The sequence below is a fragment of the Podarcis pityusensis genome, assembly GCF_964106645.2.
Source record: "Podarcis pityusensis genome assembly, chromosome: 3".
Classification (NCBI taxonomy): domain Eukaryota; kingdom Metazoa; phylum Chordata; class Lepidosauria; order Squamata; family Lacertidae; genus Podarcis; species Podarcis pityusensis.
In genome coordinates this window covers 12,317,078-12,343,069 of record NC_138026.1, presented here as the reverse complement: position 1 = coordinate 12,343,069, position 25,992 = coordinate 12,317,078, and the positions used below count along the sequence as shown (strand labels likewise).

At 44.6% G+C, this 25,992-nt stretch overlaps 1 protein-coding gene and 1 long non-coding RNA gene across 2 annotated transcripts in view; one reads left to right on the top strand and one right to left on the bottom strand.

Annotated features, from left to right (window-relative positions):
* PLCB4 (phospholipase C beta 4) overlaps positions 1–9,687 on the bottom strand; it is a 235,918-nt gene extending 226,231 nt beyond the window's left edge. The window contains exon 1 of the mRNA XM_080998990.1: positions 9,619–9,687. The gene's annotated coding sequence lies outside the window, so the exon portion shown is untranslated. The remainder of the gene's footprint in view (positions 1–9,618) is intronic.
* Positions 9,688–9,816: 129 nt separating this feature from the next.
* LOC308473686 lies at positions 9,817–20,483 on the top strand. The gene is made up of 4 exons (XR_013984197.1): positions 9,817–10,185; positions 16,635–16,836; positions 18,453–18,524; positions 20,211–20,483. It is a non-coding gene; the product is annotated as an uncharacterized lncRNA (long non-coding RNA).
* Positions 20,484–25,992: the final 5,509 nt, after the last annotated feature.

The window sequence follows — 25,992 nt, the reverse complement described above, 5'->3', positions numbered from 1 at the left end:
AAGATCGGCGATTTGAATCCCCGCTACGGGGTGAGCTCCTGTTGCTCGGTCCCTGCTCCTGCCAACCTGGCAGTTCAAAAGCATGAAGTGCAAGTAGATAAATAGGTACCGCTCCAGTGGGAAGGTAAATGGCATTTCCGTGAGCTGCTCTGGTTCTCCACAAGCGGCTTAGTCATGCTGGCCACATGACCCGGAAGCTGTACACAGGCTCCCTCAGCCAGTAAAGCGAGATGAGCGCTGCAACCCCAGAGTTGTCCACGACTGGACCTAATGGTGAGGGGTCCCTTTACCCCTTTACCTATGTAGTCCAAAGGATGGCCTACACATTCCTCTGAGGATCAACAAACCCCTAGGAAACTTCCACAGATTCAGTCCCTGCTGTTCCAAACCGCCATGCCTTGCAGGAGCCAGTCTTGAGCCTCCAGGCCGGACATTGGCAGGTGCAGCAAGCAAGTGGTGAGACAACTTGTCCTGACTGCTCTCAGCTGCAGGGTCGCTGTCTATGGTCCTGATAATCTTACCTTTGTCACAACCGCCCTACAGCATGATTAAGGCTTGGGTAGTCCTCTCACCATCTCATTTGTCCCTGCTCCATGGCAATGCTTAAGTACTAGGACAGAGGGACTTGAAACATGCTTTTAAAAACTATGTGAAATTTATCTCAGTTTCATAGGGATGTGGGGGGTTGTTTGAGGAAGATTCAAGTCCCCTTTGGTGTGTGGAACTAGTCACACAGGACTATTTTTAAAAGCTGGCTTGTGGGTTATCAGTGATGATGTTTAAAGGAGTACTCGTGTTATTCATCTGCAGCAAAAGCAAAAAAGAGACATGTTGCACCTTCAAGACTAACACAATTGTTATGGCATCTGCTTTCATGATCTGCATTTCATTTTCCCTGACCTCAATTATTACAAATTGCCTTAACCCCATGAGTATATATATCTATAACTTCTATAACACTCCATGCATCTGATAAAGTGGACTGTTATCCACAAAAGTTAATACCATGAGAAATGTCTTAATTTTTAAGGTGTCACAAGACTCTTTGATGTTTAAATGGTACATGCTCCATTATTACTTTAAGCAAATCATGTTAGCAATTAAGTATACTTGCATCAAAAGGAACTGCATTCTTCACAAAATCCTCTGAGAAGCACCCAGTCTTAGACATTTAATAATACTTTGTATTCCTTTTAAATGTTTTTTATGTTGTGCACTGCCCTGAAGCTTTGCAAGACAGTGGCGTATAAATACCTTTATAAATGAATAAAAAACTAATAATTGGTTCAAGGAGAGATTTAAATACTTAACTGAAACATTAAGAAAGCAAAATTTGCTCTGTCCCAGGCAGAACAAACATTTCAATTTTGAAGACAAAGATTATTTCTGCTGTAGCCGATTGAGAGTTAAAGCTGCTCGGTTTTAGTGATTAATCTACTTCTAGAGAAAAAGAAAATTGTACTTAAGAGTGTACGTCAAGGAGCGGCTTTAAGAGTTGGTCTATCAGAGGATGCATAATGAATGACATATACTGTCCTTTTTTACGTTTATCTCGTCTACAAAAGAGGAAGCAGGAGATCAACTCCCAATCTTGTGTTCTTAGGTTAGGAAAATTTAGGGCTTCCTTCTTGTTGGTCAGGGATGATGGGAGCTGTAGTCCAACAATATCTGGTGGTCCATAGGTTTCCTGCTCCTGGACTAGACAATTAAAATAAAGATCTGGCATTCTGCCTTCTCCTATCTACAACAGGAAAATAGCATTCTAACCCCAAGTGAAGAAAGGACTTTCTCAGGAAATACCCGTATTTTTCGCTCTATAGGACACACTTTTTCCCCTTCAAAAATGAAGGGGAAATGTGTGTGCGTCCTATGGAGCGAAGACGCCATAGCCCCGCGACCCTCTCCGGGCTGGAGAGGTGACGTGCAGCTATGGCAGGAGCCTCTCCACTGCACGCCTTTCCACTGCTCCCCGACCTGCTCTTTGGGGCTGGTGGTGGGCTTCCCCCCGCCAGCCCCAAAGAGCAGGTCGAAAGGAACCTGAAGCCTGGAGAGCGAGAGGGGTCGGTGCTCACCGACCCCTCTCACTCTCCAGGCTTCCAAGGTAGGCACCTTGTTTTAGAGGGAGAAACAAGAGGGGGGGAATTCTCCCCCTCTCTGCGCAGCGCCTCCTGCCGCTTCGCTGAAGGGGCGCTGGGCAGAGAGGGGGAGAATTTTTTTCCTTGTTCTCCCCCTTCTAAAACAAGGTGCGTCCTATTGTCCGGTGCGTCCTATAGTGCGAAAAATACAGTAATAATGGGTTCATTCCTGCTTTGCAACTGATTGCAAATGGCTGATTTCAAGAGGAATGCAAAAGCACATTAAGAAACACAGTTTAACTATTTGTTTTCTAGGGGTTTGTGAGGGAGACCTTCTGCGAGCCAGTTAGAGAAACACATTCTCACAAAATCTCCTGGAAACATCCTGAGAGACAGTTGCTTTTTGCACTTTGCGTCTAGGAAATAGCACGAGGAAAACTGGGAAATGGAAAGTGGCATTTTGTGTGTGACAGAGAAGGAAAGTGAAAGAGATTGAGAGAGAGGAGCAGTTGCAAAATTTTATCCATTTGCCCTTGCATGTGTCAACATTTAGAAGCAACATGTGCAGGAGGAAAAACTTGAATGTACCCGAAGGGAAAGAAAACTTTGCCTGTTCTGTGCTCCTATGAAGATTTTCTGTTCATATTCACTTTGTTTTTGAAAAATCCTTGATGGATGAACAGCAAAAGGGAATTAAAATGTTTATTACTTATATGGGGGGGGGGATTGTGTACGCTTGAAAATTTCTTAACAAGCCAATCTTACATGTAAGTAAATAGTCACTGAATCAGTGACTACAGTATCATATGAGCACTGATCCACAGCATATTTTCTACAGCTTCTATATTTACTTACATGTAAGATTGGCTTGTTAAGAAATTGAACTGCATCCTTCTCGTATTAATTCTTACAAGTCTGGCTGATGAAGAATTGATCAAGATTGGCTGATGAAGCATTGAACAAAACAGATTGGTTATCTGGAAACTCTGTTCCGGCGATATTTGGTGACAGATTATGTATATATCAAACTTTTGAATTACTCTACCATGACTGGTGAAGAAGATTCAGAGACTTTAGTTGCAATTTCTGGCCATATGTATTAGTCTATAAATAGTGTTTAGTGCCATTGTTATTGGCCATCGTGTTGTGTTATTTTGTTCAGCAGGGCTTCAGGAGTTTGCCAGGAGGAGACTTACAAGGAACCAACCATCTTAGGGTTTACTCCTTAGCCTTTTCTTCTTCTGAAGATGTCCCACAAGGCAGTGGGTATGGCTTTTTCCTCCTGAATGTATCAGCACATCTATCTGATATGATTTTTAAAACATATTGAACAGCAGTTATATTTAAAGGTGTGCAATTGCTTGAAAGCCCAGTTGAACTGACCTGAGATTCCTTTGATGTGCAACACTCTGCGCACAGTAAATTCCCAATAGGTTCAGGAAGGGTGAAGCATTCATCAGAGTTCTTCCCACAGCTTATCCTTATAATGCCACCGGTGATGGTTTTCCCCATGGTGCTTTCCCTTCTGAGACTCTAATCATCTGCTTTGTGCAATGCTTATGTAAACTAGCACCAGGTTATTGATAGCAAACACAATGGCTTTTGTCTGACTCAATCAAACATGGATTCAAGTCAAAGCAGAAATGAAATAGCACACTTTTCTCTTAGGCAAGGGTGCTAATCATCCTTTTTCAATTGCTATTACAGAGCAATTACAGAGAGAATGGCTCAGCTATTTCTTGTTCCATAGGACAGAATAATGCTACATTCCTGGGCCTGCTCTCCTGAAGAGAACAGTGGCATTCTGTTAAGAAAGGCTGGCAGGCACAGTGCATAAGGAAACTGGGAGTGTGCCTTAGTGTGGATGCATAGAGAACTAGGGAAAGGGAAAGGTACCCCTGACTGCTAGGTCCAGTCGCAGATGACTCTGGGGTTGTGGCGCTCATCTTGCTCTATAGGCTGAGGGAGCCGGTGTTTGTCTGCAGACAACTTCCAGGTCATGTGGCCAGCATGACTAAGCTGCTTCTGGCAAACCAGAGCAGTGCACGGAAACGCCATTTACCTTCCTGCCGGAGTGGTACCTATTTATCTACTTGCACTGGTGTGCTTTCAAACTGCTAGGTGGGCAGGAGCTGGGACCGAACAACGGGAGCTCACCCCATCACGGGGATTTGAACTGCCAACCTTCTGATTGGCAAGCCCTAGGCTCTGTGGTTTAGACCACAGCACCATAGAGAACTAGTAGCCGGTGATTGCATTGGAGAGATCCTGCTCTGTTATTTACTGGTAGATGCAGGTTAAGCAAAGCCCTACTCATTGCTTGCATTGAACAGAGCTTACTCAAGCTGCACTTCGAGTCACCATTGCGGCTGTGTGCACACTCCTCTTGACTCTGCAGTTTAATATATCTGAAGTTTAAACAGCTCAACAACATCTGATGGAAGATTGAATAAACGAGTCAAAGCTTCTTAAGGCTTGTACAGAAGATCTTGCTTCAAAAATATCTGACATCGCCAGAAACTGCTAACAAAGCCCTGGAGTTAGTCACACAGACATAGTCAAAAAAAAGAAAGAAAACTCAACCTAGTTTGGGATCTATAGCTATAGACTGAGGATCAACAAGATAGAGACAGGCAATGAAATATTCATTTTAGGGGAATCCCCAAGATAGGAAGAGGGGACACGATTGCATTGATGGTGTCTCCTGGTTCACAGAGTTGGACTTAGGACTAGAGGTGTCAGATGATGACATTGAGCAGGCTCATCAGGCTTAAGGGAGATCAGGCAAAGATGGTTATGCTGGAGAGAGAGGGTCCAAGAGGTCAGTGCTGTGACTCTGCTGAGGCATATCCTCTGCTGCTGCATCACACTGTGCCAAACTCCTCCTCTCCCTCCCAGTAATCAACTGTGGCTCACATGCCAGGAAGCTAGTGTGGCAGCTCCTCCTAACCTGGTGAGCCATTTCTACTCCAGGGCGAAGTTGTGGCCATGGCAGGACAATCTTATATATTTCCCACTTAGTCCAGTGTAGTTTATTCTGAAGCGTGTGCAGGACTGCAGTCTTGAATTGTTGTTGTTGTTGTTGTTTAGTCGTTTAGTCATGTCCGACTCTTCGTGACCCCATGGACCAGAGCACGCCAGGCACTCCTGTCTTCCACTGCCTCCCGCAGTTTGGTCAGACTCATGTTTGTAGCTTCGAGAACACCGTCCAACCATCTCGTCCTCTGTCGTCCCCTTCTCCTTGTGCCCTCCATCTTTCCCAGCATCAGGGTCTTTTCCAGGGAGTCTTCTCTTCTCATGAGGTGGCCAAAGTATTGGAGCCTCAGCTTCACGATTTGTCCTTCCAGTGAGCACTAAGGGCTGATTTCCTTAAGAATGGATATGTTTGATCTTCTTGCAGTCCATGGGACTCTCAAGAGTCTCCTCCAGCACCACAGTTCAAAAGCATCAATTCTTCGGCGATCAGCCTTCTTTATGGTCCAGCTCTCACTTCCATACATCACTACTGGGAAAACCATGGCTTTAACTATGCGGACCTTTGTTGGTAAGGTGATGTCTCTGCTTTTTAAGATGCTGTCTAGGTTTGCCATCGCCTTTCTCCTAAGAAGCAGGTGTCTTTTAATTTCGTGGCTGCTGTCACCATCTGCAGTGATCATGGAGCCCAAGAAAGTAAAATCTCTCACTGCCTCCATTTCTTCCCCTTCTATTTGCCAGGAGGTGATGGGACCAGTGGCCATGATCTTTGTTTTTTTGATGTTGAGCTTCAGACCATATTTTGCGCTCTCCTCTTTCACCCTCATTAAAAGGTTCTTTAATTCCTCCTCACTTTCTGCCATCAAGGTTGTGTCATCTGCATATCTGAGGTTGTTGATGTTTCTTCCGGCGATCTTAATTCCGGCTTGGGAATCATCCAGCCCAGCCTTTCGCATGATGAATTCTGCATATAAGCTAAATAAGCAAGGGGACAATATACAGCCTTGCCGTACTCCTTTCCCAAATTTTGAACCAATCAGTTGTTCCATATCCAGTTCTAACTGTAGCTTCTTGTTCCACATAGAAATTTCTCAGGAGACAGATGAGGTAATCAGGCACTCCCATTTCTTTAAGAACTTGCCATAGTTTGCTGTGGTCGACATAGTCAAAGGCTTTTGCATAGTCAATGAAGCAGAAGTAGATGTCTTTCTGGAACTCTCTAGCTTTCTCCATAATCCAGCGCATGTTTGCAATTTGGTCTCTGGTTCCTCTGCCTCTTCTAAATCCAGCTTGCACTTCTGGGAGTTCTCGGTCCACATACTGCTTAAGCCTGCCTTGTAGAATTTTAAGCATAACCTGGAGCAGGGACCGGCAAGCCACTCCAGTATCCCTGCCAAGAAAACTCCATGGACAAAGACAACAGGCAGTCTTGAATGCTACCCATCAATTTCAGTGGAATTTTTCTAACCCTTTTATGTTTTTGTTTACAAGGGCAAATAAATTGCCTTGCATTCAACACACACCCAAGAGTGATTCACTCTTAAAAGAACTGAAAGTGTAAAAAGGACCTTTCACGTTTTTATACTGCAGCTTGGAAATCAATACCAATGCAGAGCTGTCATAAAAAGCTTTGGGATCTGCTTAGGGGAAGATGGTATCAGAGAAGCAGCAGTTTTGCTCACAGAAGTGACAATTAGAATTAGGTGAATTCCACAGGTCATGATTCCCCGAGTCACAGTATGAGTAACAGAACTTTGAGGGCAAAAACCAGGCTGCTGCTTTTGTGAATCAATGTTCAACTAGTTGGGTTTAGATAATGAGGCCCTGCATTGCCTGATCTATAGTCAAAAGAAATTCTACCTGGAGGCCTTTGATGACTAATACCCCCTTAGCCCAAAGTTTCTATTTCCTGCTGCACAAAGATGATTCTGCCTTAAATAGTCCTGCAGCATATATTTGTTGTACATGGTTTAAAAAATTGTTCCCTCCAGATGTCTTTTGCCATTAGCATTTTTGAGACCTTCTAAAAATACAGACCCAGTTTCTCTCACCTTTACTTTTAATAAGCAATCTTTGCACTCTGGTATCGCATTGGCTGCTCTCCAACATACCTGGATGTCAGTAATGATGCCGTGGAACAAGAACTCCTCCCTTGGTACCCTAAAATAATGTCCTCAATTTATATTTGGATGCCACACTTCTTTTGGACGATGCTGCATCTTCAATTACTGTGCTAGTAATTTCAGGGTTGCAGGAAGCATAAAAGATGAGAGGTTGCTAAAGCCAAAAGTACCAGCTAATTATATTGAGGAATGATGATTGTGCAATAGAACTGGCACTCTAAAAACACTATCACCAGGCTGCCCAGCTGTCTAATGACATTAACATGTAGGAAACTAAAACCTTAAATTGCATTACTTTAATAAGAAGGGTTCCATAAACATATACAATAAATGCAAAACTGATTATCACACATCTGCAAACCCTGACCATTGACTGATCTGTCTGATGCCACGGAACGTTCACAAATATTTTTTAACAGCTATGGGGAAAGGGCAATTCTTTACAAAACAGCATGCCATCTGTGAATAAATTCAAAGGTCTAATTGGCCAGAAGATGACAGCATACTGAGCATGGGGACACAGGGGGTTGTGTGGTGTTTCTAAGATGCAGGATAATATAAAGCATGTGGAACCAGGTAGGAAGAGAACCCGGGGGATAAAGGACCAGGTGATTAAAGGAAGTGAGAAACAGGAAGTGAAATGAGGAAAGAATGGTAAAGCAGGAGTGGGCAACCTGGAGCCCCTCAGCTGTCATTGGACTGCACGTCCCATCAAGCCTGCCCACCAGCTATGGTGGCTGGGGCTGATGAAAGTTCAATGACATCTGGAGGGCTACAGGTTCTCCATCTCTGGGATGAAGGGATGGAGAAGACAGAAAGCAAAAGGGTAGGGTACCTGAGAACTTCAGGTACAAAAGGCCTATGAAGCAGGGTAACTAAAGCTATGGATGAGGATCCAGAGTAATCTGTTGTGCTCTTTGTTTTGCCCACCCATGGTTCCCACAGACTACATGGCCAAAATGGCTCTGAGGAGCAGAAACATCAGGGAATGCTAAAAATTAGGGGCAAGGAGTGGCAGCAGCAGATGTGCCAAAAACTGCAAGTGGGAGCTGAGGGAGACTAGGGAAAGGAATCACCGTATTCCTTTAGTAGAAGGGAAGAGCACTTGGGTTGGGAGACAATGAGGCTGAGAGCTGAGCAGGCAACAAACAGGAGCCTCAAGTAAGAGAGGGTTGAGAAGATAAAGGCCAAGCAATGAAGAGGATAGCACAAAGGGCAGAGCGGATGAAAGGAGATCCCAGGGGAAACTTTGCCTGGGATTGAAGCATGGGGAAATGGGAGGGAAAATACAGACAAGGCTGAGCTTTGTAGACCAGTAGCATTTGATACAACAGGGAGATAAGGACCTCCTTAATCCAGCGGTGGAACCCACACCAGCCACTTTGCATTGCTTCTCTGGCAGCGGTTGGGGGACATGTCCCTAGAAGTGCCCCTTGGATTTATCCATCTGAGGTGGCTGCCTCAGTCTGCCTCTCATAAGCAGGCCAACTCTGCCCTTATCCCTCTTTTGGTGACATGCTTCTATCACCAGAACACTGTTGAAGAGATTGAAGGGAAGTGGATAGTCATGAGGGACTCAGACGCAACTCAGGTTAGCTCAGAAAGAAGCTGAGTTGCTTTCCAATTTGGAGGGGTGGTGGTGGTTTATTTCTAGGGTGGAGGAATCACCCCAACACAAGCCAGGATCAGGCTAGCTGGTTTCTAATTATAGCTTCCTAGTGTCAGGTTGGGACGTGGGTGGTGCTGTGGTCTAAACCACAGAACCTAGGGCTTGCCAATCAGAAGGTCGGCGGTTCAAATCCCCATGACGGGGTGAGCTCCCGTTGCTCGGTCCCTGCTCCTGCCAACCTAGCAGTTCGAAAGCACGTGAAAGTGCAAGTAGATAAATAGGTACTGCTCCGGCGGGAAGGTTTCCGTGCGCTGCTCTGGTTCACCAGAAGTGGCTTAGTCATGCTGGCCACATGACCTGGAAGCTGTACGCTGGCTCCCTCGGCCAGTAAAGCAAGATGAGCGCCGCAACCCCAGAGTTGATGGTTTCATATTTCCTTTTGTTTTGACAGCTATAAATATGTTGCAACTAGACGTGGCTAAGCTTGTGAGTACTCCCTCTAAACTCAAGCCTAGCTAATATTTACGTAGCAGTTATAACAAGGTCCACCCATTGACCATATGCTACGTTGCTGGGAAAATAAAAGCTTAAGGTAAACACATTTTTGCTTGCTGAGCAGACTTTCAGTCATACTTACACAAGCCACAGTAATGAATCTGAAAATGTCAGAGATTAATACACACACACACACACACACAGAGTCAAGATATAAACCGACTTGAAAAGAGAGTACAGCTTAGCAGCCAAAGAATTGAAGAAAATGTTATTAGAAAGCATTTGCTACCTTTTTCATTAAAGTGCTATGATTATAAAGTGCTATGATTCTAAAAACACTTACATGTAAACTAGCATCAGCTATGAGGAACTGCTAACTGGATAATATAAGCTCTTCCTTCAAGTCTTTCATAAGCTGAAGGGTCCTATGCTGATATTCCCTGCCTGAAGGGGAGAGGTTGGCCATTGTGATTTCACACAGATGTTGTGATCATAATGCCCACAGCTTTAAAGAGAAAGTGCCCTAGATCAACCAGAGAGGAGTTTCTTCTCCTTCTCTCTCTCTCTCTCTCTCTCTCTCTCTTTCTTCCATCCTCTCAAATGTAAATTTCACATCTCATTGGGCAATGGACGAGGCCCACTGCTCACCAGTGGATGTTTGAACTGCCCTCTGAGTCTTGCTTGACCACTGGCAAGGTTGTCAGTATGGACAACCATATGGACTTGCCTGCCTATCCTTTCTGTAACAAAGAGTGCTTTCACATAGCTGGGACTGCACCTGAATTTTCCTCGCAGGCTAGTGAGGCACTCCCTCAGAGAAGAAAGGCTCGGCCAGCAAAAAACTGTAGACCCCTGGAGCATGGTGACAACCTCTGGCACTGGGTGCTAGCATAATACGCTTTTCCCAATGGTAACTGCTCTTCTGTCAGAGTGCTGATTTATTGGGTTGGGTGGTAAACTGATACAGTGGTACCTTGGGTTAAGAACTTAAGTCATTCTGGAGGTCTGTTCTTAACGTGAAACTGTTCTTAACCCAATGTACCACTTTAGCTAATGGGGCCTCCCACCGCCGCGCAATTTCTGTTCTTATCCTGAAGCAAAGTTCTTAACCCGAGGTACTATTTCTGGGTTAGCGGAGCCTGTAACCTGAAGCATCTGTAACCTGAAGCGTTTGTAACCTGAGGTACCATTGTATTCTCTACAGACATCTTGAGAACGTAATGTAGGAGGGCATCCTATCTCCATGATTTCATAGGATTGCAGAGTTGGAAGTAACTGTGTGGATCAACTAGTCCACCCCTCTGCAATGTAGGAATCTTTTTGCCCAATGTGGGACTTGAACCCACAACCCTGAGGTTAAGAGTCTCAGACTCTACCAGCTGAGCTATCCTATCTCTGAGCATGAGTGAGTCTGGAACTCAATGCGGGAGATGTAAATGGTGGAAAAAGTCAGAGTGCATTCTTAGAAAGGCACAAATGAACACATGCTGATATTTTCCAGAACGGGTAATTTAGGTTTTTGGCAGGAGCGTGGAATGAATCCCGTCAGCAATGCCAGTAAATACCAATAACAGTATCATTGCTGTATATCAGGAGCACAGTATATGCTATAAAACACCTGGCTCAGGGTTTATGGATGCTACCATCGACAGTTGCAATTAACGCTGCTATGCCTAACTGTGGGCTACAGTATAATCATAATGCTATAACTCATGGCTGGAAACTCTAGAGGGTCTTCAATCTGGTCCAGGCAAGTAATTGAATTTGGTATCTCAAAGGTCAGTTGGAAACTGAGAATCACTACAAGTGAGAATTATGAGCTGGAAGCATCAGACGGCGCTTACATTTTCAGCTTCGCATATATTGAGGGTTTCTCTTGCTGTCCCTCCAGGAGGTAAACTTAATAATGCAAGCAGGAAGCACCATGGGAAGAAAGGCTGTTTGTGTTTGCTTAATGTGTCTTTTCAAGCTGGGCGTTCTGGGATGTTTTGCTTATGCAGAGAGCAAAAGGGGAAGGAAAATGGACCAAGGTCATCCCAATCAGCCAGAAAAATGCATACCCTCCAACATTTCTCCGATGAAAATAGGGACGTCCCATCCCATAATGATAATTTTACTATTTATACCCCACACATCTTATTGGTTTGCCCCAGCCTCCCTGGGCAACTTCCAACATATAAAAAACATTAAACATTTTTTAAAAAAATCTTCCCTATACAGCATTGCCTTCAGACGGCTCTGGGGTTGGATAACTCCATACCCTCCAACATTTCTCCAGTAAAAATAGGGACATTCTAAGGAAAAGTGAGACATTGCAGGATCAAATCAGAAACCGGGACGGATTCTCTAAATCAGGGACATCCCTGGAAAATATTAACACTTGGAGGGTCTGAAAATGGATTCAGGGCAGTTTCATGCAACTTGTGGTTTTTTAGTGGAGCTGATTTAGGGTCTATCTGCTTCACTTCCAATCATTTCATTTTTAACTTTTGATTTCAGGCAGAGGTGACGCTGTTTAACCCTCCCCGTGGGTGTGATTGCCTCAGGCTGTAGTTAAACTTAGGGAGAAAGGTCCAACTGCAATTTTCATTTTCATTGTGGGTTGTGGGTGTGTTAAACCTCCCCAGCAGTGCATGGATTCCCAATGAACATCACTCCCATGTGTGCAATTAAATAAAACGTGAAAATGTGATTACAAGCAGCACAGTTAGTGTCACCTGCAGACAGGCCCTTAGCAAGGAAAGCAGAAAGGAGTTTGCACCTTTGCTGTTATAGTCACAACTTGTTTTCCTTCCTAGTGGCAGACAAGCAAGCTCACTCTTGAAAATGTTACTCTACAACCAACTTGCTCCTGTCCAACAATGGTGCAGAAAACAGTTGCTCATACAGAACTCCATTGACAATGCAAACCTCCACATGTCTACTTGGAAGTAAGTCGCCTTTAGTTCCATGGGGTTCAGTTCCCAAGGAAGTACCAGATGTAGGATTGCAGAGTTATTGTCCGATTTCCTTTGGGGACACCGAGTACAGTGGTACCTCGGGTTACATACGCTTCAGGTTACATACGCTTCAGGTTACATACGCTTCAGGTTACAGACTCCACTAACCCAGAAATAGTGCTTCAGGTTAAGAACTTTGCTTCAGGATGTGGAAGAAGATTGGAAGAAATTTAAAGACTATTTACAGAAATACTGTAAAATTAATGAATGTTAGAACGATGTCAGAATGAAGTTACGTGGTTTTAGCAGCAATATTACAAAGGAGTATGTAAAAATGGATTGTTAATAGGTGAGAATCTAAAGTTACAATATATTAAGTTAAAGGATTAGGATAAAAACAAAGAGGGAAAGGATTTGCTGAATTAGCTAACTGGATTGGAATACAAAAAAGGGAGGTGTGAGGAGGTCAGGGAAACAAGTAAATGAAAGACAAGACATGGAAAGACCGGTTTGTTTTTAAATGCTTTTACTTTTCTGTATTTTGTATTTTGTATTTTTTCTTTTCTTTTCTTTTTCCTATTTTTGTAACCTTTTTTTGAAACTTCAATAAATATCATTTTCAAAAAAAAAAAAAGAACTTTGCTTCAGGATGAGAACAGAAATCATGCTCCGGCGGCGCGGCAGCAGCAGGAGGCCCCATTAGCTATAGTGGTGCTTCAGGTTAAGAACAGTTTCAGGTTAAGTACGGACCTCCAGAACGAATTAAGTACTTAACCCGAGGTACCACTGTACTTGGAATTTTGATTAAGCGAACTTGAAAATAGAGGTTGAACCATTCAATTGCTTCTCCATTATTTCCTCAGGGGTAAGTTAAACCAACACTCTAAAAAGTGTCGCTGCCTAAATGTGTTTTTGTTGCTGCTACTTCGCGCCAAATGCCAAGGGATTGGATGGAGCTGGAAGAGAATTGGACAGCAGGCAAATGTGGGAGTATAAAATGTCGGGTAAAATGTGGGATGGAAGAAAAAGGAAGGGGTGAAAACAGCTTTAGTTTTTCCAAGGTGTGGGTCAATAATCGTGCTTATTGGCTAAATTTAGCAAGGGAGTCATGGTGGGGGAATGGATTTATGGCTACATTCTGGGTTCTTTTTTTTCCTTCCGACATGTTATATAGAACTTCATCTACCAGTGCAGGCCCTGTTAGATGAGCTTGAGAAGATGCTGCCCCAGCAAAGACTTAGCTCTCTGAAGCCTTAAAGAGTCTGGCAGGGCTTCACCCCCTGGGATTGCCGTTTGCAGTATTTAAAGGGCCTGTAGTCAATAATAACAATAATAACAATAATAATAATAATAATAATAATAATAATAATAATAATTTATTATTTATACCCCGCCCATCTGGATGGGTTTCCCTAGCCACTCTGGATGGCTCCCAACAGGATATTATAAACATGATAAAACATCAAACATTCAAAACTTCCCTAAACAAGGGCTGCCTTCTAAAAGTCAGGTAGTTGTTTATTTCCTTGACATCTGATGGGAGGGCGTTCCACAGGGCAGGTGCCACTACTGAGAAGGCCCTCTGCCTGGTTCCCTGTAGCTTCACTTTTCACAGGGAGGGAACCGCCAGAAGGCCCTCGGAGCTGGACCTCAGTGTCCAGGCAGAACAATGGGGGTGGAGAGGCTCCTTCAGGTATACTGGGCCGAGGCCATTTAGGGCTTTAAAGGTCAGCACCAACACTTTGTATTGTGCTCGGAAACGTACCAAGAGCCAATGTAGGTCTTTCAGGCCCAATGTTATGTGGTCTTGGCAGCCACTCCCAGTCACCAGTCTAGCTGCCACATTCTGGTGAATGCGCATTCTGCAACTGAATATTCCTGCACAATTATAGAGCAGGAGAGACTTCAGGTCAGGGACAGAGAGCATATGGTGCTCTTGATGTTTGCTGGACTACAAATCCCATCATTCCTAGCTAGCTGCTGTGCTGGCGGAGGAGGATGGGGTTTGGAGTTCCACAGTATCTGGAAGACTGTGTGTTTCCCAACCCTGCTCTAGGGGAATCAACATCAGACTCCAAGGATGAGGGGAAAGCCATGTCCTCAAACCAGGCAAGTGGTGCAACATCTGACCAGAGTCCTCTTCAAGCCAGCACTGGGACCCTGAGGCAGGAGATATAACAACGTCCGACTATCAATGAAACTTTCAGGGATAGGATTCATCTTCTATGTACAAGCTCTGCAACAAACAGGGACATTTGATAACTTGTTATTTAATTACAGTCATAGTTAACATGGGTTTAAGGACAATACATGCATGCCTGAATAGAAATAGCTGGCGAAGATTCAGTCAGTTCCAGCTACAGCGGATGTCACATTGCAATGCGACAGGGCTTTCAGATGACATATGAGTCACCGAGCCTGTGAAAGAAAAGGGTCCGGCAAGAAAATAGAAGAGGATAATGTCAACAAGAGCACCTGGAAGGCCAAGGAACATGTCATGATAACCTTATAAATTGATTAGTACAACTGAGACTTGGTGGGACAACTCCCTGGCTTGGAATGAAGCAATTGAAGGGCACAATCTCTTCAAAAAGATTAAAGTTAATGGTAAAGGAGGGGGTTTAATGATATTTGTCAAATGTGTACACCTGCGCGGAAATTCAAGATGGTAAACAAGTCAGTCCAGTGGAGAACATGTGGGTAAAAATAAAGAAGTCAGCTTCAGCTGTGGAAATAGCAGGATGCTTTAAACTACTGTCCAAGTAAGAGTTCTGAGGCTTTTCCTGCAGCTCCTGCAGGGCTGACCCACCCATGAGGCAAGCTGAGGCAACTGCCCCAGGTGGCAGGATCTACAGGGGCAGCAGATTCTGATGTAGATCTTTACCCCCCCACACACACACCTTGTTCCTGATTTAGATATTCATTCATTGCTTCTTCCCTGCTGAGGAGGGGGGTGCCATTTTGTGGGTTGTCTCAGGTGCCAGAATGTCTTGAGCCAGCCCTGAAATCCTAGCACCAAAGCAGAGCACTGTTGGAAGCCAATGGAAAGTGTCTGTGATTGAAGGTGGAATCCCACAATGTGCTTCTGCAGGAGGATGGGAAACTGGCATGTTGAATACATTTCTTCCACCTACGCGCCAATTGTTGTCAGATGGCTGTAACACCGTTTGAGCTCTTGTTGAGCATCAAGCCTGGAGAGGGAGATGTGCGAAAAAATCCCGCAGCCCACAAAGTTGGCACTCGTGAGTTCATCTGCGCTTATTCAGAACACACTGTTTATGTTGCTGTTGCAGTCCCATCTGTGGTGGCTGAAAAGTGAAGCTATTTGAGTCTATGGCAGTTTTAAAGGCATAAATAAAAGCTGTGCTTTTTATTATGATCGTTGATCCTGTCTGTTTCCTTGAGGCAGCCTTTGGATGTCTAACTTGGAGAAACTGCCACAAAGAAGCCCAGTTGGGATAAGACGTCACTTTAGGACAGCCCCTTGAACGGATGGATAAGCCACTCCACAGAACCAGGAGGACTTTGAGTTCACCCTCCTTCATAGCTTCAGGGCTCATTTACCTTTTACCTTACCATATATTCAGAATGATTGTCAGGAAAAGGAAACCTGAAAAGCTACAGTGCAGGTGTGGAAATGCTTCTACGTTTCCAAGGACAATTCAAAGTGCTGGTGCTGACCTTTAAAGCCCCAAATGGCCTCAGCTCAGTATACCTGAAGGAGGGTCTCCATCTCCATCATCCTGCCTGGACATTGAGGTCCTCCTCCGAGGGCCTTCTCACAATTCCTGCACTGTGAGAAGTGAAGTTACAGGGAACCAGGCAGAGAAGTTACAGGGAACCAGGCAGAGAGCCTTCTTGGCAGTGGTACCCTCCTTGTGGAACGCCCTCCCACCACTACACAACTCTACACAACTTTTAAAAAACGTCTAAAAGTAGCCCTGTATTGGGAAGTTTTTAAATTTTGATGTTTTATTATATTTTTGTATGTGCTGAAAGCTGCCCAGAGTGGATGGAGAAACCCAGCCAAATGGGCAGGGTATTATTATTACTAGTCTATAAAGGAATTTTTGGACCTGCTGTGTACTATCAGCTATCCCTCCCTGCTCTCTAAAACTTCTATACATGCTCTTTTCCTTCTCAGGTCAGCAACAGAGCTTTGGTTGACCTTAAAGCCCCTTCAGATGTATGTAAACTGTACAGCTCTGACTACCAGAATACTTCATTGTTTTGTTCTACAATCACACCAACCCATTTACATCTGGAATACAGAATATGTGGGTCTCCAGCTCTTGAAGGACTCCAACCTTCATCAGTCTCAGCCCATATGGCCAGTTGTCACTTTACTTTTCTCTGAGTAAACATGCATGATTTCTGGCCATAAATCTGACTCAACTCTTTGCGGTCTTATGCTTTTCAGCTCCTGGCCTAGAGGAATCCGGAGCCTAAAGGAGCTGCAATGCAGGGAGAATTTAGCCAGGTAGGATTTAGCCAGGTAGGATTTCACCAGCAGCACCGTCAATGTCAAGAAAATATGCTGGTCCTGCTGAATCTCTGCCGGCCATGAAGCCACAAACGGATGCTCCTCTGACTTCAAGGGCAATTCTACTGGTGGGCAGAAGGTGAAACACTAAGTTTACTTTCAGTTGGAAAAGCCCTATATTTTTAACATTTATCTCCATGTGAGAAGCAATGACAAATCTCTCTTTCGGGAAGACAAAGAGAAAACTTACAACGGGACATGCTGTGATGTAATGCAAAGCCATGTGAAATTGTATAGCAGGATACGAATTCTGTGGCCCTCTAGACTACAATTCCCAGCAGCCCCTTGACCATTGGCTGATGGTTGGGAGTCCAAAGACATCTGCAGAGCCACCACCTTTGTTACACACAGAGTAAGAGTCAGACCTCTATCAGTTCATTAGCCGTTCAATTATGCTTCAGCGCAATGACTGGACTCCCATTAACTTGTAGTGGATGTCCTCCAAAATTAGACATCTAATCTTGGCGATAATCTCCCTGGCTAGTCCTCCTCGGTCTGTGCCTCATACCACCAAATAATAATAATAATAATAATAATTATTATTCAGGCGCGCTAACAAAGAAAGTGATCTGAAGCAAAGTTGATTGAAAGTACATTGCACTGAAATACTACACTTGCAATCCAGGGTGGGCCCAAGAAGCAAACCACAAAATGGTATGGGAGGGGGCAGGTGAGTGGAGATCTACATCAGGAACAAGAGGGGAACAGGGATCTAAATCAGGAACAAAGGGGAGGGAATCAAATCAACCTTATCTGACATGTGAAGGTGGGTGCAGAGCCCAGGAAACTCCAGAAGGCAGCCCCCGCCATTTCCTCCCTAGGGGTAGGAGGAGAACAACAGTGCCTCCTATTCGCAGAGAGACTGCTGTTAGAGGTAGCATTGCTGAGGAGGTGGAAGCTCTGGCTTCCAATGAGTGTTTCACAGCCATTTCTGCCACTGTGGTGGCAGCTGCAGCAGGCAATTGATTCCTTGGAGGCCAGATCTGTTGCCCGTGTGGTTCCTGCTGCCTGAGACAGTTGCCTCACCTTGCCTCACAGGTGGAAGAAGCCGTGCTTAAATCACTGTGACATAGATCCCCATTTTTACATATACAGCCATACCTCGTTTGTCGAATGTAATCAGTTCCAGAAGTCTGTTCGACTTCCGAAAATGTTCAACAACCAAGGTGCAGCTTCCTAATGGCTGCAGGAGCTTCCCACACTCAATAGGAAGCCGTGGAAGCCACGTTGGACATTCGGTTTCCAAAGAACGTTCGCAAACCGGAACACCCACTTCCGGGTTTGCAGCATTCAGGAGCCAAAATGTTTGCGTCACAAGGTGTTCAGGATCCAAGGTACGACTATATCTACATAAAAGGAATTCAGTCAGAAAGCCCATAAAACTCAATGGGCGTTACCAAGTAAGCATGGTTAGGACCGCAGCCTGGGACTGCTAACCTTTGAATGCAACCAGACTTAGACATGTATAGAATTGCCCTGTTAATCTTGAAAGAGAAATGATCATGCTCCTCTGAATTCTAAGAGTGCTACAAAGAGGTACCATTCACAGGGGCAGCGCTGAAATTTTACTTGGATCAATAGAGTTATATACTGAAATCAGATCTCAATATCTATCACAGTTTGGCTAAGCTTCCCCTAATCACTAAATCTCAGTAATGCATAATACCACTTATCTTTCTTTCCCATGGGAAACAGACTTGTCACAGGCGTCAGAATGAAAACATATCAGGGTTTTCCCGGAAGATTTGCATTAAGGCACAATGAAAGGTTTGTGAAACTTGTCATCACATTTATTGAAAGCAGAAACACAATACGTTGCCATCAAGTGTTTGGCAGGAGCTGCAGTTTCACAGTCCTGGAAAGTGGCAGTGAGTGGAATTTGTGAAAGAGGTTCCTAGAAATACTCCACACCCCCACTGAGCAAATTCGTTTGGTAGATACACTCTAGTTCCTTGGCAGAGAAATAAAACAGAGAAAAGTGCTTGGGATTCAACCAGTTTCTGCCATAATGGGACGTGGAAGACTTTGGAGGCAATCAGTAGTTTTTCTTAATGTGTCTGGACACAAGAACATGTGCACTTTTGAAACAATGGCAGAAAGTTCAGATGTCCCATCCTGCTGCTGATTTACTATACTTTAGATCATTTTAGATGCATCCCATTCAACAGGGCCAGCCTGTTCAGGAGGCAGCTGCCTCAGGTGGCAAAATCTGGTGTTGCACCGCTGCCACCAGAGAAGCAAGGAGAAGTGACTGCAGGGGCCTCCAGCAAAATCTCACAGGGCTCTCCTGAGATCTCCCCAGAAGCCACAGCTGTGAGACCCTCATAAACGAGGCTCTGATGAGGGGTGGCAAGGGTGGCATGCAAGCAGGGTGGTGTGAGGAACGATAATGTTGCTTTTCCACCCAAAAGCCAAAATGTTGCAACTGCTAGATAACCGCAGACAGCACAGGCTTGCTTACACTTAAATTTAGAACAGCTTAGGGTTAGGACTCTCACAGATAGGACATCTTCCAGCTGGAATACAGTTTATTTGTATGCTCCAGCAGGTATAGAACTCATTTACACATGTTAGTGGTACGATGTGGTTTTGTCTCTTGAGTCAATGTGTAAAAGCATAGAAACCAAATGGACCAAATAAGGAGAAAGGTGGTGGTCGTCGAAATCAGATTAATGGGAGATGTCAACAAAGGTGGGGATTTTAGTTGGGAAATTAGGCAGTCGTGATAGGCTGTAAACCTTGCAGTACCCAGCCAATGGGGAGACAAGGGAGGGAACCTGCGCTTCAGGTGTAGGGAATAGAAGCTTATGCTTTGTCAGTTTTGGGTGTGCCTACTCTAGACACTGTTCTCGAAGCTACCAACATGCGTTTGACCAAACTGCGGGAGGCAGTGGAAGACAGGAGTGCCTGGCGTGCTCTGGTCCATGGGGTCACAAAGAGTCGGACACGACTAAACGACAACAACAACAACTCTAGACACATGGGATGTGGGTGGCACTGTGGGTTAAACCACAGAGCCTAGGGCTTGCTGATCAGAAGATCAGCAGTTCGAATCCCCGTGATGGGGTGAGCTCCCGTTGCTCAGTCCCTGCTCCTGCCAACCTAGCAGTTCGAAAGCAAATCAAAGTGCAAGTAGATAAATAGGCGGGAAGGTAAACGGCGTTTCCGTGCGCTGCTCTGGTTCTCCAGAAGCGGCTTAGTCATGCTGGCCACATGACCTGGAAGCTGTACGCCGGCTCCCTCGGCCAATAAAGCGAGATGAGCACTGCAACCACAGAGTCGGTCACAACTAGACCAGGTCAGGGGTCTTTTTACCTTTACCTTTACTCAAGACACCGGTTCTTGCAAGAACATATTGTATTCAAGAAACTTTGCTGCTTCACTAATTTTGTTCAGATTGTATTTTAAGGAGTGGGATTAAGGGTCTTAGGACACACTTTTTATATCTTACAGGTGGCATCTTCCCATTACACCTCACACAGTGAAACAGGACAGGACACCCCTGCCATTCAACCGGAATCTGCTTGACACAACAGGAAAGAGTCAAATACTTGGCTTATCTAGCATCTGTCTCAAGAGACCTCCAGGTGTTGCTGGACATCTCATTCTTACCAGACCCAGGCAGCATCGCCTATTTTTAGGCATGATGGTTCATCAACATCTGAAGTCAGGGCACAGGTTCCCCAACCCTGATCTATCTAATTAAACTTCACCAGATGAATCTAATTAGCCCTCAACCGACAGTTCCAATAGTCATCAGCCCCCATTGTATACCCTTTCTGTAAGGACAATAGAAAGGTTGGCCAACAAAGTTCCCCACCCACCCTGCTGTCTCCTGAGAAAAGCACATTGTAAATATGTAAGTTTAAAACCACAGCAGTTCAGGCTTCTCCCTCTTCTGCAAACCTAATAAACAATTCATTTCTGGGGAAGAACTGCAACACAAACATATTGGGAGCGGCCTTTAAACGTAAGACCCACCCTAAGCAAACTCAAGTGCGGTTACCTTTTTAAAACTACTCTGATGACAGAGGGGCTTGTCAAGTAGCACAAAAGACATGCATTTGAGAACTAGCTCAAGATCAGATGATACATCATTTATTCAAAGGACAGCATACAATGCAACACACACAGAGAGAGACAATGAAGGCTGAAGACAAGGCCTAGCAATTCTGGCACAGTACGAAAGGGGAGCCCATTTTGATTTACTCCATGAGCAGATGATTGTCAGATGAAAGGTCAAGATTTTCATCATAATGGCTTTATACAAATCTATTATACTCAAAAGACACTAGGAGTAATACTCTACACAGTTCTGGTTGCTGTATCCCGAAAAGGAGTTTGTAGAGTTGAAAAGGGTTTGAAAAGGGCAACCAAAGTGATAATGGGGCCGGAACATCTCTCCTGTGCAGAAAGATTTACAACGTTTGGGACCGTTTAGTTTGGGGGAAAGTGAGTAAGAGGGCAGAGGGGGGAGCATGACGGAAGTGTAAAAAAGAAGGCATGGAAAGGAGACAGTGAACATACCGTAGTTCCCCTCTTTCTCTCATAATATTAGAAACAGAGCCAGTCAGTGAAGATGAATGTTGGACGATTCAGGCCAGAAGGACTTTTTCACATTTGTTGTTGTTGTTTAGTCGTGTCCGACTCTTCGTGACCCCCTGGACCAGAGCACGCCAGGCACTCCTGTCTTCCACTGCCTCCTGCAGTTTTGTCAAACTCATGCTGGTAGCTTCGAGAACACTCTCCAACCATCTCGTCCTCTGTCGTCCCCTTCTCCTTGTGCCCTCCATCTTTCCCAACATCAGGGTCTTTCCCAGGGAGTCTTCTCTTCTCATGAGGTGGCCAAAGTATTGGAGTCTCAGCTTCAGGATCTGTCCTTCCAGTGAGCACTCAGGGCTGATTTCCTTAAGAATAGATAGGTTTGATCTTCTTGCAGTCCATGGGACTCTCAAGAGTCTCCTCCAGCACATGGTTCAACTATGCAATTCACTATCACTAAATGAAGCGAGGTCCACTAATTTGGGCACTTTTGAAAGAGAATTGGACAAATTCATGGAGGTTGGGGCTATCAATGGCTACTACATTTGATGGCTATGTTCTTCCTCTTGTGTCAAAGGCAGCATGGCTCTGAATATCAGCTTGCTTGGAATAACAAGCAACAATAGTGCTGTTGCATTCATGTCCCCTAGGCCAGGGGTCAGCAAACTTTTTCGGCAGGGGGCCGGTCCACTGTCCTTCAGACCTTGGGGGGGGGGGCTAGACTATATTTTGGGGGAAAAAATGAACGAATTCCTATGCCCCACAAATAACCCAGAGACGCATTTTAAATAAAAAGACACTTTCTACTTATGTAAAAACATGCTGATTCACGGTCCACCGGCCGGATTGAGAAGGCGATTGGGCCTGATCCAGCCCCCGGGCCTTAGTTTGCATAATAATAATAATAATAATAATAATAATAATAATAATAATAATATTTTTTTAATATCTCGCCCTCCCCAACTGAAGCCGGGCTCAGAGCAGCTAACAACAATACCCATGCCCTAGGCAAACTTGGATAGCTCAGTTGGTTAGAGCATGGCGTTGATAACCCCAAGGTTGCAGGTTCGATCTCCATATGGGACAACTGTATATTCTTGCATCGGAGGGGGTGGATTAGTTGATCCTCAGGGTCCCTTCCAACTCTACAATTCTATGTTTCTAAGAAATATGGTTGGCCACTGTGAGAACAGGTTGCTAGATTAGATGGGCCTTTGGCCTGTCTGAACAGGGATTCTTTCTCATTCTTATGAGAGCAAACTGAGGATGTCATTCTAGTTCAACCCATTCTTGGAGGCTACTTTCTTTTTTAAATGGAGCCCCCTCTCTCGTAAACACCTGCAAGACTAGGGAAAGGACATAACAGTTTATTTCCAATCAATGTCCACTTCACATATTTTCATTCGTAAATACATTCTGTCCTGTTTCAACATTATTATGCTCTAATCCCAGTTCACAGAAATCGAATTATTCAAGTCTCCCTAATGCACACATTTACTAAATCCCTTACATCCTCCGGGGAAGTATTATAAATGAACTTGTGGTTGAACAGTTTGGGGCTGAGCTGAGATCATGATTCATTATGGGTGCCCAGTCAACCAAGAACTTCACACTGACTTTATTTAATTTCTACATCACTGTTCTGTCTGAAATAGAGTCCAGGGCAGTTAATAAATGTCAGAAAAGATTCAAACGCAAAAACCTTAGAACGCATACACATCAAACCATAAAGTATGTACAGTGGTACCTCGGGTTACATACGCTTCAGGTTACAGACTCCGCTAACCCAGAAATAGTACCTTGGGTTAAGAACTTTGCTTCCGGATGAGAACAGAAATAGCTAAAGTGGTACCTCAGGTTAAGAACAGTTTCAGGTTAAGAACGGACGTCCGGAATGAATTAAGTACTTAACCCGAGGTACCACTTTACAACCGTTAGAAACAAGTACCACCTCTATAGAATAATAAAACTTGGCAGGATAGGGATGTTTAAAATTGCTGCTAATGCAAGAGAAGAGAAAGGGTTGTAATACTGAAATTCCTATGCACACATTCCAAAGGCAACGTCTCATTGTCCTCAGTGGGAATTGTATATACAAAGCAAATGTGGAGAGTGGTTATAAACATCAACAAAAAAGGTTACCTCTCTTTAAAGCTCATCCAAAGCACGTTCTTTCCCTTGAAGAATTCTTGGCACTGCAGTTTACTTCTCTCAGAGTTACAGCTCCCAGAAACCCTTAGCAAACTAAGGACTTGAGTTTCTTACAGTGTCCACATGTGCCTCAAATGTGATTTAAACATACAGCAGGTGCACAGCCTAACTCACCTGAAAGCTATCAGAGGGGGAACATAACCACTTTTTTCAGCAGTGATGGATATTTTAAAGTTATGCAGAGCAGAGGGGGCTATCCTTTTTTTGAGCAGCCTTCACCTTTGACCAACCCTCTGGGAGCTGTAGGGCAGTGGTAGAATCATAGAATCATAGAGTGGATCGAAACACTGGGGGGGGGGGTGTGCTATAAATAAGTCAGAAATTAAATCGTTGTAGAAAAAAATCCCTATGGAAAATTGCGTTTTTCAAATTTCCTGCTCTCTGTCGCCATCTGGTGTTGCATGTTTATAGTGCATTCAAATCACGGTTTCTTTACTAATGTTGTTGAGTCCATAAAATTGTAGAGTTGGAAGGGACCATGAGGGTCCTCTAGTCCAACCCCCTGGAATGCAGCAATCTGTTGTCCAGCATGGGGCTTGAACCCACAACCCTAAGTCTCATGCTCTATCAACTGAGCTATCCCAGGTGGAGGTGACCAGAAGTGGGTGTGTCTGCTCCATAACAAGTGGCAATTTCTAATGGTTTCTTGCAGGAATGGTGAGTAGGACTGAGCAATACAGTGGTGCCTCGCAAGACGAAATTAATCCATTCCACGAGTCTCTTCGTCTTGCGGTTTTTTCGTCTTGTGAAGCACGGCTATTAGCAGCTTAGCGGCTATTAACGGCTTAGCGGCTTTAAGAAAAAGGAAACAAACTCGCAAGAACTCGCAAGACGTTTCGTCTTGCGAAGCAAGCCCATAGGGAAATTCGTCTTGCGGAACAACTCAAAAAACGGAAAACTCTTTCGTCTAGCGAGTTTTTTGTCTTGCGGGGCACCACTGTATCTGGTTTTCAACATCACAATATAGTGTGATATATCACAATGTCTGAAATAGGGATGGAACTATGTTGAGGCGAACAGTAGGGCTGGTTGATATCTGGTTTTCAACAGCAACCTGCAAGGTTTGTAGCTTCCCCATTCCTTCGTATGGGAAGATAAGAGACCTAATGTCTGTGTTTTGGCCATCACAATGACATAAACCTTAGATCAGCTCATGCCCTCAGTTCTTAGTGTCTATGAAATTGCACAAGTGTCTTGCCAGTTCTTTATTGCTGCATTGACTAAAGAGTATAATGGCATTTATCAATTATCGTGGCACTAAGAGCCATTCTGGTTTTCAGATGTGCCACCAGGATGATGCATTAAGACTTTGGGATGCTTCTGTTAGTAAGTGTTGTTTTAAAGAAAAATTATTGTGTGCATTGAAGAAGGCTCTAGCATTGCTTTGCTTCCCCTAGAGGTAATCCAATTATATCCAAAAGTACTGGGATATTTGTTGTCTGTGTCCAGACAGAACATCAGATTAAAAGATGAAGAATAGTAACAGGCTCTGAATGAAAAATGTTTGCTTCGTTATGCAGCCATAATTCCTCACCTAAGGGATTAATGCTTGGCTGGCACATGAGAATATATATCTTATTCAGATCAATGACACAGCCTGTTTACACTACTGGCTGTTTTGGGTCCCGTTCTAAGGTACAATCATCTAGGCTCATTGAGAAAAAGAGACCATTTTATTATACCCCAATACGGCAATAGATTCAGGAGAGAGGAAAGACCTTCTCACAACATAAAGTTAATTGATGCAATCCTCTTCCACAAAGTCTGGTGATAAGAACTGGCTCTAAAAGGTGATAGGCACTTTCATGGCAGGTTGGCCTATCAACAGCTAGGTAAAGGTAAGGGGACCCCTGACCATTAGGTCCAGTCGTGGCCGACTCTGGGGTTGCGGCGCTCATCACGCTTTACTGGATGAGGGAGCCGGCGTACGGCTTCCGGATCATGTGGCCAGCAGGACTAAGCCGCTTCTGGCGAACCAGAGCTGCTCATGGAAACGTTGTTTACCTTCCCACCGGAGTGGTACCTATTTATCTACTTGCACAGAACCTCCGCCTCTGGATAGCAGTTGGTGGGAAGTAAGTAGCATGGAAAGGCAAGCACTTTCGAGCCCTGCTCGGGGGTTTATGTACAGGGATAGCCTAACTTCTCTCCTCTGTGCTCTGGTAACCTCCAGGTTAGATTACTGCAATGCATTAAACATGGAGCTGCCTTTGAAGATGGCTCGGGAACCACAGCTTGTGCAGAATTTGGTGGCCAGCTCATAGGGGCGAGATGTTCTGAGCACGTAAAGGTAAAGGTAAAGGACCCCTGGACGGTTAAGTCCAGGCAAAGGTGACTATGGGGTTGCGGCGCTCATCTTGCTTTCAGGCCGAGGGAGCCGGCGTTTGTCCACAGACAGTTTTCCAGGTCATGTGGCCAGCATGACCAAACTGCTTCTGGTGCAACGGAACACTGTGACAGAAACCAGAGCACATGGAAATGT